General features: G+C 44.2%; 1 long non-coding RNA gene across 1 annotated transcript in view; it reads right to left on the bottom strand.

Annotated features, from left to right (window-relative positions):
• Positions 1–1,211: 1,211 nt before the first annotated feature.
• The window catches only part of LOC138473705 (uncharacterized), a 228,982-nt gene continuing 215,230 nt past the window's right edge, over positions 1,212–14,963 (bottom strand). Inside the window, exon 3 of the long non-coding RNA XR_011268866.1 lies at positions 1,212–1,465. This is a non-coding gene — a long non-coding RNA (uncharacterized lncRNA). The remainder of the gene's footprint in view (positions 1,466–14,963) is intronic.

The following is a 14,963-nucleotide window of genomic DNA, read 5'->3' as shown; positions in this document are numbered from 1 at the left end:
GCTTTACAAATAAACTAAACATCAAACTTCCGTGACTAAACTCTTGTCAGCATTACAAGTGATAGCAGGGCCTGGTGCGCTTTACAAATAAACTAAACTAAACTTCAAACTTCCATGACTAAACACTTGTCAGCATTACAAGTGATAGCAGTCATGAAAATACCTAACTCAAAACATGCACACACTTCAAACAACAAAAGTGAGGCTAAATAAACGGTGCCCTGTCAAGTATGGACGCCTGGGACTCGTTGCATCAAAATTACAGCAGCGGCAAACACGTCCAACTAAGGTGCACAGAGATTGTACACATTTCAGCAAATCACAGTGCCAGAAATAAGCAGGAGGGGGCAGTAAAACTGCATTACTAAAGCTGATGTGTCCAGCCATACTCCTTTGCCACCTCACACAAAAAGATTTTGCTTCACTGTTAGTCAAAAAACATACTTTAGGAAACTGCTTGAATAAAAGGAAAAGCAACAGAAGTGGTGTTTTTTGTGTAGCACGTAACTGGTAAGGTAGAGGGCCCCACGTCCTTTCTATTGCACCAGTAGGGTCTCCTGGTGCTGAGGCATGTCAGGGTCAATATTACACATTGCGCTGGGTTTGCAGGCCTTTTCTGTGGTTGAAACTGATGCAGTGTTTTGAAAGGGAATTTGTGAAACCGAGAGCAAAAAACACAGTAAAAGATAGGTAACGAAAGGCAGCATACCCTGCAACTCACTTTCTTTTTCTGGGTGTTACCAGCACAGGCTCATGGCAGGCACCATACTCTTTCTGTGGATTTCAATGGGCTCCTCACACACCAAAACATCTCCATTCACGTGGTGTGGTGACTCAAAAGATTGGGAGTTATAAAAGCAGTGTGTGTTTGCGTAAGGTTGTGTGCATGTGGTCTCAACTTCTCTAGCTGAAATGAGTGGAAGTGCAGACACTTGTGTATGAGCGCGATAGAAAAAAAAATATCAATACAATGGCGAATCCCCCTCACTAACGTGAGAGGGGGTTTAGATTCTATTAAAGACAGGAGGAGAGTATTATGCATCACAATTACTAATCCCCCTCATCAGCCTGAGAAGGGGGTTTAGATTCTATTAAAGGCAAGGAGGCGAGTATTATGCATAACAATCTTTACTCTGAAACCACAGCAGCAAAGAAAAAACGTTACAAATGAAAAAGTTTGAAAAACAACTAAATAGAGTTCAATGTCACTGTAAGGGGAACTCCCCAATCCATCATGGAGGACAGGTCATGCCCTGTAGGAAACCAATGAGCATGGACCCTCCTCTATATAAGTCCCTTACTCCAATCCCAACTCCTCTTTCTGTAGCTGTCTTGAACCAGACGTCCACTGCACAGACCAGATGATAAATTATGAAGACAAAATCCAGCGAAGCTCCCAGATCACGCACTCTCCCCATCTTGTAACTGTGACCACCGTTCCTGAACAGAACATCTCAGCCCGAAGCTGTAAGAACAACAAACAAAGAAAGGTGAGTGAATGGGAAGAACAACAAATGTTCTCTCTTGAAACACCTGTGTATAGATGCGCTATACAGGTCATATCATATCAAGGGTGGGATAATAATCGCCTCCTTGTCTTTAATAGAATCTAAACCCCCTTATGACGCTAGTGAGGGGGATTAGTCATTCTATGGCAAGACAGGAGGCTCATATTATGCAAGTTTGAAGCCCTTGCATCATATTAATTACAACATAATCAATACAATAGTGACAATACCATAATAATAATAATAGGAGAAGTGTTTTAAATGTTTCTATTTCGACCAATAAACAGATTGCAAAAGTATTCCCCCAGGCAAAGCAGTCCCAATAACTGTCCTAAAGCATAGCAGTCTAAACTGCAAAGAACTAGGAAGATGTGCCAATTCCAGCGTTCCCCACTGGCCACCAAAACCAACTGGCTAAAAAGAGGGGGGGGGGGACACCAGTATTCCTATAGTAATAGGCAGGAGAAAACATAGGAAAACACATCTTCTTTGTCTTCAACATCAAACATTTAAAACACTTGGTCATACCAACTTATGGTACCTAGACAATAAACGAAAGAAGTTAAACACTTAGTTCTCCTGGAGATAAAAACAATGTTGCCCCCCCGCACCCTCCCTCCGAGGGGTGAAAGGATTGTTTGTTCCATTCCATGTTTTGATGAAAGGAATCATAATAGAAAACACATCACATCACTACCCTGGAGAAACAGAATTGGAACGGCAAACCTTTGGTAGAAGGCCCAAGCGGGAGTCAAAGGGACACCTTATTAACATGTTATAGGACCACCTAGCTTAGGTGGAGCTAAAAGCAAAAGACTTGAGGGCCTTGTGCACACAGAAGAGCGTACCCCAAGTCCTGTCCTTAATTACACCATTTTATACCAGTAAACCTTTCTAAACCCAGAAAAAGGTTACGTCTTCTGGAGGCAGAAGCGGGATGAAAGAGAGGGGCCACACCTGAAACCCATCAGGTAGGTGTTAAATAACATCCTTACTAAGAAAAGCCCAACCAGGGGACACTGATGACAGAGATATTCCCCAAATCCTTGAAAAACCCCAGGAAGAGCTAAATTCATCAAGCCGTAAAGACGGAGACCCTCAGACCACCTGAACCACTGAAAAAAGGGAACTCTGCTATCATGACCATAGGGAGATACTTGCATAAACCTGACCCTTAAGAGACAAATTTGGCAAAGAGGAACTTATCTACCTCCAATTGCTCCCATCATAGTGATACCTGAACTCCCTGCTAGAAGCGCTAGGTGCTTGGACCTATACTCTCCCCCATGGTTGATAAAACCCTTAGGGGAACATAAAGCAACCGAAGGAGGACCCACTAAACACCAAGTCTTGAGAAAGACTCTAGACTGCAAAGAAAACTGATCACTAAACAGTTAATATGAAGCTGCTTTACGGAGGAGGACTAACTTTGTTTTAGTAAATGTGAACTATCTAGACAACCCCACCACGGCGCTAGCACTTTATTGCAGAACAATCTCCAGAGGGAACCAAAAAAGGTCTACCTGCCATGCAGACGGCTTAGTGAACCCAGTCACTAACGAAGTGTCTCCTTGAGCAATCGTACTGACAGACACTTGCAGGGATGGCTAATGCTGAGTTGCTGAAACGCCCAGTGACAGAGAGGCCGTAATAAAATGAATGGAAAAGAACACCCCTCCCAGACCCCTCTATGCCACTGAGGGAGATTCTCCCTTCCTAAGGAGAAGATAAACTCCCTCAACTTACCTAAGGAAAACCCCCCAGAAGAGAGACCTTACCTCTCTTCAATATATACTTTTGCACATAAAACCAACCCCCATGGCTGTAAGAGAGGGCCCCATTAACTCCACAGGACACTGGAAAAACTGAGAGAACTTAGCCAGAAACAAAAACAAGCATCATCCGGACCTCTTAGGACCTGAGGTGAGTCTGCAGCAGCTCTGCTAAGTTAGTGAAATAACTAATACTAAGCTTTGCATACTCTTGTAACTGCTGCATTCTGTTACCCCCGGGTATGATGCGCATTATAAATAATAAAACGAACAAAACAGGAAACTGGTGAAGTGGAAAGGGAATAGACGGGAAGCAAATTGTCCAGCGCGAGCTCCACACTGGTCATGAACGAGAACTTCCGCTAAAGGTAAAATGGAAAAACCATCAGGAGATCCTCCCAGAGGTGTAACCTTAGTAGGCAATCCCCCCTAAATGGGCAGCGGGGGAGGGGTTGATGGGGAAGGGGTAGGGGCTTGGGATAATTATTGAGCTCAGTAATTGAAAACTGGGAAGGAATACTGGGACCACCGTCCCTTCCAAATTGAGGTCTGGACCTCCGCGTGCCTGAAAGGCTGACCAGCTTCTCCAGAGATCAGGGTAAAGGATCAAGGGGAAAACTGTCAAGGGAAAGAGAATGAAAATAAACAGCCATTTATAAACTGCAACAAGAAACACCTTCAGGGTAAAACTGTGCTTGTACTCCTTCGAGCAGAAGAGAATCTCTATACACCGCTAGACAAATTAGCGCGATAGGCAAAGTCTTGGGAGAAAAAAGGCTATAGGGGCGGCGCTATAACTTTATTATTATTAGGTCATCTTACCTCCGATATCAGCCAGTGTTTCCTAAACACTGCATCAAGGTGAGACCCTGGGTTGCTCCACGTTGTCTTGCTTACAAGACTAAACAGTTGCCTGAGCTGACCTTGTCCCTGCCAAAATTTTAATATTGGCTCATTTAATGACATATTGGGACAAATAGAAAGGGAAAACATGCCACCCTTTAAGGGCTGGAAACAGTGTTGCCGAGCAGGCAAACCCCATGCGCACATCATGCCCCACAGCCCGTGCACGTAATTAGGGAAATTAGTGGATATTTCTCTCTGCTGCTAGTCAAGAGAAAAACTCAATAGCCCAAAACAACACCCGGTACAATCCTTCTAGACTTTATCCATCCCTCCTTTGGGGGGGTCTTTCCCTTTTCTGGGCAAAGAAGGATACCATGCAATTATTATTGTGAAAGAAATGCCTAAGGAAAAAAGGACTGAGTTGTCCTGTACTTCCTAAACTATGGGCCAACATAATTTTACTAAAAGACTTAGGTTCGCACGTTAGTGATGGCTAGAGAGGAAGGTAGGCCCCCCTATAGGTCTGTTAAAGACCCTCCAAACACTCTTTTCTTTGAAGTACTAAATAAATAAATACACATAAAATAAATAAAAAATACCAAGTAATAACCCTAGAAAGTGACGTTACGTTCCAACAGGGGTCCGAACTCAGGCCCCTTATAAAAAGCTGATGCTTATTGAGCCATTCGCTACTGCCAATAGGAATGTTAATGTGCTTCATGCACAGCTTAAAATATTGTTTATCAAAAGAGTACACTGAGCAAGTGTACCTCAAACTGCTCACCCTAGCAGGGTGTGGCAACCAGCAGTATACGAGGGGCAACCTCATAGTAGAACACAGGCAAAGCCTGCAACGAGCAGGTTATGGCCCACCTACAGTGAAGGTAATCACCAACGCCATATGCAGCACTTAAACCAAGCTGCAGACTGGCAGTAAATTAGGTGCTGGTATTTTAATTTATTTCTTAGCGGTATTCAAACCCCGGTTCCTCTGTGTGGTCTTGCTTCAAGGACAGGCGCATTGCCAATAAGCCACTTACAAAATTCTTATTAAAATATGAAATTTTATTTTAAAACATGTATAAATAAATATGTACTGAACATGAGGTGAAACGAACCCAGGTCTTCCTGCCTGGTAACCATGATGCTCTATTATCCACCCTGTTTCTGTAGTGAAGCAGAAGGTTTGTTACATAAACTATTCACTTAAAAACAGGGCTTGTGCTCCATAAAGGGCAGGCAAGCCCACTACAGCACCTGGAACTCCCAGGCATTTTAAAATAAACAAACACATATGCTCATGCGCTCCTGAAGCTTCCTTCATACCTGCGCACATTGCACTGGAAACCAATTATTCAATTTTAAGCACATTTGCCCTTTATACAGGGTTAAAAGGTAACACTTCACAAGGCTTTGAAGAAAGAGGAAGGAGTACGGCACTGGCCATGAGGGAGTCTAGCAGCACACACAATTCTCGCAACAAGACTTTTAGACAAGATTTATGGAAGTGAGGCTTGAAGGGGTACTGATGGTCTTGTTAATTTTTTGTTTAAAATTAAACCAAACACAGAGGATCTTGTTGAACCATCACAGGGAAGGCAAGACATGCCAGGCGACCTATAAATCAAAGAGACGCCTGTACACGCTGGGTCTGAAGCAAAAGCTTCCATTAGACCAGCGCGCACGGGATTAAAGAAAACAAACAGTACATGCTCACCAGAAGCTCCATGCGAACAGCTGCTACCATAATGACACAAACACATTAATTAAAGCAACGGCCGCACGCGGGCTCCGAGGTACAGTGTCAAAGCAGAACACTTCCCTATACAATAAAGGAATCAATATATGTATTAACTTCACATCATTTACGGCCTTAATGTACTGATAAGGCCTAGCACTACTGACTAACATGCAAGACACAACGAAAGGAGTGACTTAGCTGTGGTGTCAGCAGCAAAGAAAGAGGAGTTGGGATTGGAGTAAGGGACTTATGTAGAGGAGGGTCCATGCTCATTGGTTTCCTGCAGGGCATGACCTGTTCTCCATGATGGATTGGGGAGTTCCCCTTACAGTGACATTGAACTCTAATTAGTTCTGTTTTTCAAACATTTTCATTTGTAAAATGTTTTCTTTGCTGCTGTGGTTTCAGAGTAAAGATTGTTATGCATAATATGAGCCTCCTGTCTTGCCATAGAATCTTTGCTTGTGAACCACAGCAGCAAAGAAAACACTTTTACAAACAAAAAAAAAGTTTAAATAACAGAACTAAATACAGTTCACAGTCAATGTAAGGGGAGCTCCCCAATCCAACACGGAGGACAGGTCATGCCCTGCAGATGACCAATGGGCAAGGACCCTCCTCTATATATGACCTTTACTTTAATCCCAATTCCTCTTTCTGCAGCTGTCTTGAACCAGACGTCCACTGCAAAGATCCAACTGCGAAGCGCAGAGAAAAAAGGATCCAGAGAAACTTGAAGGGATCTCAACCTCTCTGCAACCGGACACTACAACGAACTCTTCTGGATAGGACCTCTCACCCGACAGCTGAAATAATATGAAACAGAACAGGGTTGAATAAAAAACAGAAAAGAGGGTGGGTGGGTTGGATAATACTCACCTCCTGTCTTTAATAGAATCTAAACCCCCTCTCATGTTAACGTGGGGGATTAGCCATTCTATGGCATGACAGGAGGCTTCATATTATTATGCAAGTTTGAAGCCCTTGCATCACATTAAGCCCAACATGATCAATACACTTGTGATAAAAGAAAATGATTCCACTGAAGACATCCCTTGACCAGAACCTCCAGTTTATCGCAATTTTTCTATCCCCCAAAATGCAGCGAAAAACTGCAGTTTTTGCAAAAAAGCGAAAAAATTGCTGTTTTTGCAAAAACATCCACAAAAATGGCTGTTTTTGCACACAAAAAAAATACTCAAGGGGCCAGTTTCTCTTTTTTATTTTTGGACCCAAGAAATGAAATGCGCAAGCACATCTCATAACTTGAGCAAAAATAAAGAGCAGTCTGATCCACAAAGGACATCTGAATGGACGCTTATTATATGCGCCCATTCAGATGTCCTTTTTCCCCCCTTAGCGCAACTAAGGGGGCGTTTCTGCACATTTAAAAGCGCAGCCCAAATTGACAAGTAAAATGCGCTTTTAAATGTGCATAAATTGTAGGCCACCCTATGCGCCCACTTTAAAAACGTGCACGAGTGGTGCCACTGCTTTACAGGGTTTTTACTGACCCTACTGACTCATGCAATACTTTTTAAGTGTGACAGCTGCTGTCTCACTTCCATTTCTGTTCCCCAAATGGGATAGAAATGCGTTTTTTTTGGGTCGCATTTTACAGTGGCAGGACCCTTAAAGGGCAGTCACGGTGAAATGCACGGGGAGCCTGTAGGCCATTGTCAGGAGAGTGCTTCCAACACAAACGTATTCAAGGCGGCTGGCCAGCGCATCATTTTCCCAATAGCTCAGCCGCAGGCCACCTTTGAGATTAAGGTGGCCTGCTCATTTCCAAAAATGGGTTATCTAAAAACAGCACATCCTCTGCTCTATTTTTAGATGCCCCATTTTTTTAGGCCAAAATTTACAGTTTGTTTCAAAAATTTTAAAATGATCACAATATGTGAGAGAAAGGAGTGAGAGTGTGAGTGGTGTGGTGTGGTAGGCAAGACAGCAAAAGGAGATCAGAGGGCAAGCAGTGGGTCAGAGTGGGGGGCGGTGGGCAAGAGAGCAGAGCGGATGAAGTGGGGTGGTGGGACGATAATGAGAGAGACAGTGGATTTACAGAAAGTGCAAGGAACATGGGCTCAGGGGTAGTAGTGGGCCAAAAGCAGAGAGGGGTTGGCTGGAAAGGGCACTAAGCTGCAGATTAGGGGAAAGGATGAGGAAAGAGGGTGATAGAATGGGAGAAAGGATGAAAGATGCAGAAGTAGCATGCAAGAATGAAGGACTGTATCCTGCGGGAGGACTTGGGGAGTGTACAGTGTGAGTTGGGAGTATGGTTTGGAGTTTGGCAGGGACTAGAGAGCGCAAATTGTGACTTGGCAGTTTGACGGAGCATGTGAGTATGTGTATGACTGAGCGTGAGGTTCAAAAATACAAGCTGTGATGGGGAATTGGTGAGATGTGTGAGGTGTGTTGGGTGAGAGAGGTGTGTGGGATTGCGGAACATAGAAGGGGAACATTTTCAGCATTACAACTGATAATGAGAAATAACATTAATAATATTAAAAATGCATGCACATTAAACCAAAAAAGTAGCCAAAACAAACCCTGTTCTGCCAAGCCAGAGACATCTAGGACTCTTCCTATTTGATACAAAAGATACATATATTGACACCCTGGTTCTCTTATAGCCTTGCACACAGCCTCTTTCCGGCAATGCACCAATTTTGCACCCTCCAGTCAATAGAAATTGTGCTACAAAAATGCTGCCATAAATAAAGGTTTGTGCCACAAAATTTGCCATTTCATGCCTCAAAATCCTGGAGAGTCTGCTTGACCAATCAGCTGCTTTGATTATTTCTCCCCCCCACCCCCCAGGGGAACCTCCTAAACACTGTAGCACCTAACTGAGGAATCAAAGGAGTAATTAACTCCCTCTTCCCGCCTAACTTACTTAATCTATCTGGCCAAAGGGGGGCAAGGGACCCTGCAATAGGAATAGCAGCTGAGAGGTATTAGGAGGCTAACAGCCTCTGTATTCCAACTTAAACATTTTAAAACACTTAATAACTCATACATTAAAATGTTCTTGAAAAACCTGGATAATAGATGGCAGAAACCATATGCTTACCCCTTCTGGCAACAAAGAAAGTGCCCCCCCGCCCCCCGGGGAGAAAACATTAATCTGTCCATAGCTAATGCTCTGATACCATAAAAAAACATCTTAACAGGAAAGAAAAAACCCACATGGATAACTTGGAAAAAACAGTTATAACACTCAATCCTTCATTAGAAAGACAAAAAACACACTAAACCAAAACGATGTGAATGTCTCCTATAAGAAACAACACCTAGCTCAGGTGGAACCCCAATGCCAATGGACCTGAAAGTCCTGCGCACCAGGCACTGCCTATCTCTGTTTTCACACTTAATGACACCATGTCTCGTTGAGATAGTGGCAGTTAAATGCAATCATCGACATGTAATGTTACCCTTTCTAAACAGTTCCACCAGAAACTACCTATCTGTACTATAAGGGAGAAACGGAAGGGAATAAATTGAGACACACACCTACTAACCCAGCGGTTGCCAGCTGAAAGGAACCCTGACTCATTAAAGGCTGCTCCAAATTCCTTGATGACACAGATAGAGTCCTGCAAAAACCCTCGGAAGCCCCAGGAAGAGATGAAAAAATGTTCTAATGAATAAGAGAGAGGAAACCCTGAAGGAACTGTTCATAACAGAGAAAAGGTTGGGACAGATCTAGGCCACGGGTGGAGAGGGATGATACTATTAATATCCACCGTAAATTCCTGTAGGGCTGGTAACCACCCCCAAAAATGCTAACACTAACTTTGCTATCTGCTTGTGCAGCTGAACCCGAAACTCTTGTTATACTGGCAAAGGTGGAAAAAACACACCAAAAGGAACTGACCAATCCTGGAGGAAACAGTCTGAAGGCAGTGCACTGGGATCCACATACTAACTGTACAGACAGGGAACTTAGCATATAAGGCACAAGGGAAAAGAGACCACTAAATCGGAACTGAAAGGTACAAGATCTTGGCAAAGAGAGAGCCTTGTCTAACATTATGTTGCTCCTGCCTTGGAGATGACTGGCATTGATCCTAGAGCAAAGCTCTTGACTGCAAGAGAGTTCGTCAACAACTCCAGAAGGCTGACCTGCAGTTTCTTCACTAAAGCGGACCACCTCTGCCTTTGAAAACCTCCTATCCTAGCACCGTCAGCCCAAACTGCTGGTATCTGACCCCAGAAAGACATCCGGAGAGGAAACAGAAAAAGAGCCATGCCATTCCAGGCATTCATGAGTCTGAGCCACTGAAGGAGCTTCAGTGTGACCTTGGGGACAGAAACCTAACTTCCAGAAAGACAGATTCTCGCAAAGATGTTTGGAACAAAGACACTTATGGAACTGACCCTGTGCACATCCAGGCTAGCTAACTGATAACTTCCTTACTAAGGGGAAGTCTGTCATCCCAAAGGATAAAGATGTGGAGCTTTAATCTCTGGTATGTATAACAAAACACAACCCCATGACTGTAGAAGGGACACCGCTAACTGTTGCCAAAGAAAAATATTATCCCAAAACCCCTTGGAACTGAGGTGAGTTATCACCAGCTCCATTCACTTGGTAAAGCATCAGGGGGCTGATAGAAAAAAAACAAACTGAAAGGGAGGGACATTGTTAAGTGCGAGCCTATCAGTGGAACTTGAAGAGGAAGCTCCTGATGAGGAGTAACAAACAGGAACTACCCTCCACTCATCCTTGAGCTCTAACATGATCATGCAATCCGCCGGGAGAAGGGAGCCAATAAGTGTAAACAACCCTTTCATTTTGAAGATGCAACAAATAGATGTTAGAACTTGCAAGTTAATTATTGGGCAAAACCCTCTTCCTCCAGACCCCCATGTAGCATGAGCACAGTAATTACATTCCCAATTGAGAAACTGTGAGGGACACTAGTTCTACCGTCCCTTCAAAAAATGTGGTCACTGACCTCCACACTATCAAATTCTGCTTGCCTTACTGAACACAGGGGGAGGAGGCAAGGGAAAAACAGACAAAGAGAAGAAATACCCAAAATGAACCCTCTTTGACTAACTGCAACCCTGAAATCTGAGTGAACGCCCCCCCAAGAAAAACCTGGTCAGCACCTGAGGCAATACAGGAGATGTACTAGGTCTAGCAGGACCCTTGTCGACACAACCTCTCCAAAGGAGCCAAAAAATTGTGTTCAAACCCCTCGAGCAGAGGAGTATTTGTGTGCACCTCTTGATGCGCCTTGTTGAGGATGGGTAGAGCCCTGGGGGAAAAAAACAGCCAAAGGAGTGGGCTCTATTCCCCTGAAGGGCAAAGATGTTAATGAAAGCAACCTTGTCCAAAGACCAATAGGGATGAAGTCACATGGGAAAGGACTTACACCATTCTGTAGCAATGAAGGCGCTTAGTGATGCTGAGCAGGCAAACCGATCCTAAAGTCCAGCCCTGCAGGACTCGCACATCAAAAGTCAAAGGCAGTACCAAAGTCTGAGTGACCTGATCCAACACATTCTCCACGTTACTTTGACAACTCCTCAAGATCTTATCTACCCCATTTTTCGGGCCTGTCCCCTTTATTTGGGACCAAAAAGATACCATTAAGGGGTCAATTCCTGGAAGAGGTCACATTTATAAAGAAAAAATGTTAACCCCCTTTTTTGGGGAGGAAAATGTGAGATCTAAATTTATCTTGCTCCTTTCCGGAGGCAAACCCAGATCACTGGGTTATCAACAGAAGAAAAAACAGGACTGTGGAAACTATCAGATCCAAAAAGAGACGGGCCGGGGTGGGGGGAAAAGAGGAGGGGAAGGACTGAGTTGTCCTGTAACATGATTGGATATGCTAATGTACCTAAAGGAGCTTGATCTGGAAAACAGAAAAAAAAAACGAATTGCGAGTACTCTCTCACTTTTATTAGAAAGAAAAAATTCTACCATTTGCACTTAATATAACCACAAACCTAGCAAGTAAGTGTTAATGTTCCTCAAACACGTCTCGTATTCGCGCCTTAACAGAGGAAACATAGGAAAAAACATACTGCACAAGCACACATCCAAGCTGCTCACCCTAGCAGGGTGTGGCACTCAGCAGCACACAATGGGTAACCTTGCATTATATAATTCAGGCAAAGCCTGAAGCCGAGCAGGCCATGGTGTGCCTTAAAGCAAGGTGAATATCTCTGCCAATAATTTTCCAGAAAAAATGCCATAATTTTATAAATACCTTTTTATTATCTTTCTTAAAATGTGCTTAACACCCATACTATTTGGGTTTCTAAGCGCGGGTACAGTATTCGCACCCCTGTTGTCCTGTGTGGTTTTGCTTCCAAGACCGAACGTTGCCCTAAGAACCCCCCCCCACACCCCTGGTGTGCGAAACCTGAAGCAAAGCTTCTGAAAGGCTTGCACCTGGGGAAGGGGTGGGCGGTACACCTAAATCCTAAACATATCAATACATTAAAACAAATTAAATTAATACAAACTAAAATCCATTAAAATCTATATAAAAAATATGTAAATATGCCCCCCCCCACGCGCATCGGGCCTGGCGCAGGCTGATCGCCGTCGCCGTTACCAGCGCATGTAAAACATCAAAGGCCCACATGCGCCGGGCCTGAAGGCAAAGGCTTCCCCGCACGCATTGGTCATGGAGCGGACGGGCCCCTTTTAAACAACAACAGGCCCACACGCACCGAGTCTGAAGCAAAAGCATAAGACTGACACGCGCATGTTGCGCATGGAGTGGGCGGGCCGCCCGACTCCGCCACTCATCCAGCGCTGGAAAGCGCACGCCACCTCACACGCACCAGGCCCGAAGCACAAAAGGCTTCTGCCCAGCCTGCGTGCGTTAAGAACAGCAGAAAACAACTCTGTTGAAAGCGGAGCTGTTAAATAAAGGAAAACAAAAACTCCCACCATAAAGCGACGGTCGCACGCGACCATAACAACTTCTTTGAAACCAATGAAAGCAGTAAAACGTTACTACCAAAGAAAACATCCATATAATAATGTAAATAGAATATATAGAAAGTATTATGTCCACAACTTTAAGAAGTGACTTAGCTGTGGTGTCAGCAGCAAAGAAAGAGGAGTTGGGATTAAAGTAAAGGACATATATAAAGGAGGGTCCTTGCCCATTGGTCACCTGCAGGGCACGACCTGTCCTGCATGTTGGATTGGGGAGCTCCATTTACATTGAATGTGAACTGTATTTAGTTCTGTTATTGAAACTTTTTTGGGGTTTGTAAAAGTTTTTTCTTTTCTGCTGTGGTTCAGAAGTAAAGATTGTGATGCATAATATGAAGCCTCCTGTCATGCCATAGAATTAGCAGGCTAGGTTTGAGGCACTGATAACTTTAGAGTTGTATTCCAGCAGGCAGATCGAGATGCACTCAGTGGGGGTGTGATTGGTTGTGTGATGGGCTCTAGATGTGCTCAAGCAGTGGAATGTGGTTTGTAGCCTGGTTTGGTGATCAGTTGTCAGATCCTCTAGGAATGGAAACTAGGCTGCTTGATCCATGTTAGCTCAGGAGGACAACTGTAATTGGCTGGGGCAGTATGACCCGAAGTGACGGCATAGGCTATAGACAAGCAGTTTTTAGCTTAAAGCTAAACTGCTTTAATTTTACAGAGGAATCACAGCCTGATGGCAGGGAATATTCATGAGCATGCGAATCAATGTAAAACCCATGCTGGAGAAAAGGCGTTACAGTTAAGTTACTTGTTTCTTATATGATGTTGTAAATAGCATGTCTTAGCTAACAACAACCTTTTGCTATCTTTTTAAATTTCTTAACCCTTCTATAATGCTGTGACAGAACCTATATACACTTTACAGTTTGTGGAATGGCATTTTCAGCCAGTTGGCAGAAGTATGGCAATCTGTGACAAATCCTGTTTAAGGCACTGGATCTTACAGCAACTGAACGTGGACAGATTACAGTGTATCTGAGGCCTCGCCTGACTGCTGAGAAATCACACAGCAATGGAAACTCCCTTTTAGGAGATCAAAAGGAGCACCTTTAAAGCACAGAATGGAAATGGGGTTCACTGTAGACCCAAGTCGGTAACAGCACAAGATGAAAGGCAACCCCTTTTTGACTTGGACGCCTTTTAGTTAGTTAACTTTGGATCGTATTTTTAGTACAGTCCTGCATATAGGACCTGGTAGAAGACACTTCTAAAGAGTTTTTGGGAGAGAACAGTGGTTCCAATCACGAGGTTGGAAAAGAGCAGGTATATATAGTCACAGGGCCGTCCAGAGAGTTCTATAAATCAACAGCATATTCACCCCACGTTCACAGTCCTAAACACTGACACTAGATCATCAATTCTCTACTAAATCCAGAGGGTCGAGTCCTTAAAAAAAAAAAAAGTGGTGTGACTGATTTACATACATAATGGGGTGTGGAAGCACCAGAAATTAGCACATGGGCGTGAAACATGCATATTTCATTCAATTGGCTTTGCATAAGCATGGCACAGGAGAAATGGGCGTGTGCCCTTCATAAAATCAACATAGACAAAGAACTAAGCGAGGATATTTTCTTCTAAGAAAATGTTAAAAAGTGTACATTTTAAACCCGAAGAATCGATGCTGATTCTTCCCCTGGAGAGTGCAGTCCTGGATTGTGACACTTCACCTTTAGTTGCCCGACCTGGGAACCTGTCAACCGCGCTTGGAATCCCCAGTGTAGTAAACTCTTATAAAGATGACAGGAGGCTGTAGTGTAGCTTGATGTCCTTTATTAACTGGGCGACATCTGCTGCAAACATATGCACATAAACGTGCCAAAACAACCAGGCAACGTGCCTGTTAACAGCTGCAGGGCTGGGGGGCTGGGGTGCCTTGTGGTGCCGGCCCCAAGCCCAAATCTCGGAGGAGCCGTCAGGACGCGTCCTGATGCGTCCTCTGCCGCTCCCGTAATGCGCGCGGTGCGCGCGGGGGCGGTCTTGGTGCGGCCGCGAGATCTCGCGAGAGTGGGGCTCTCGCGATATCTCTACACACCTCCCCTGGGTAATGCAAAGGAAGTTCATTGCAAGACATAGTCTTTGTATCTCACCGGTCTTCTGTGCTCTCTACTGGGTCGGCC

The sequence above is a fragment of the Ambystoma mexicanum genome, chromosome 8 (genome assembly GCF_040938575.1).
Source record: "Ambystoma mexicanum isolate Mex_15411 chromosome 8, UKY_AmexF1_1, whole genome shotgun sequence".
In the NCBI taxonomy this organism is placed as follows: domain Eukaryota; kingdom Metazoa; phylum Chordata; class Amphibia; order Caudata; family Ambystomatidae; genus Ambystoma; species Ambystoma mexicanum.
Note: the sequence above shows the minus strand (reverse complement) of the source record. Positions and strands in the feature narration are given on the sequence as shown.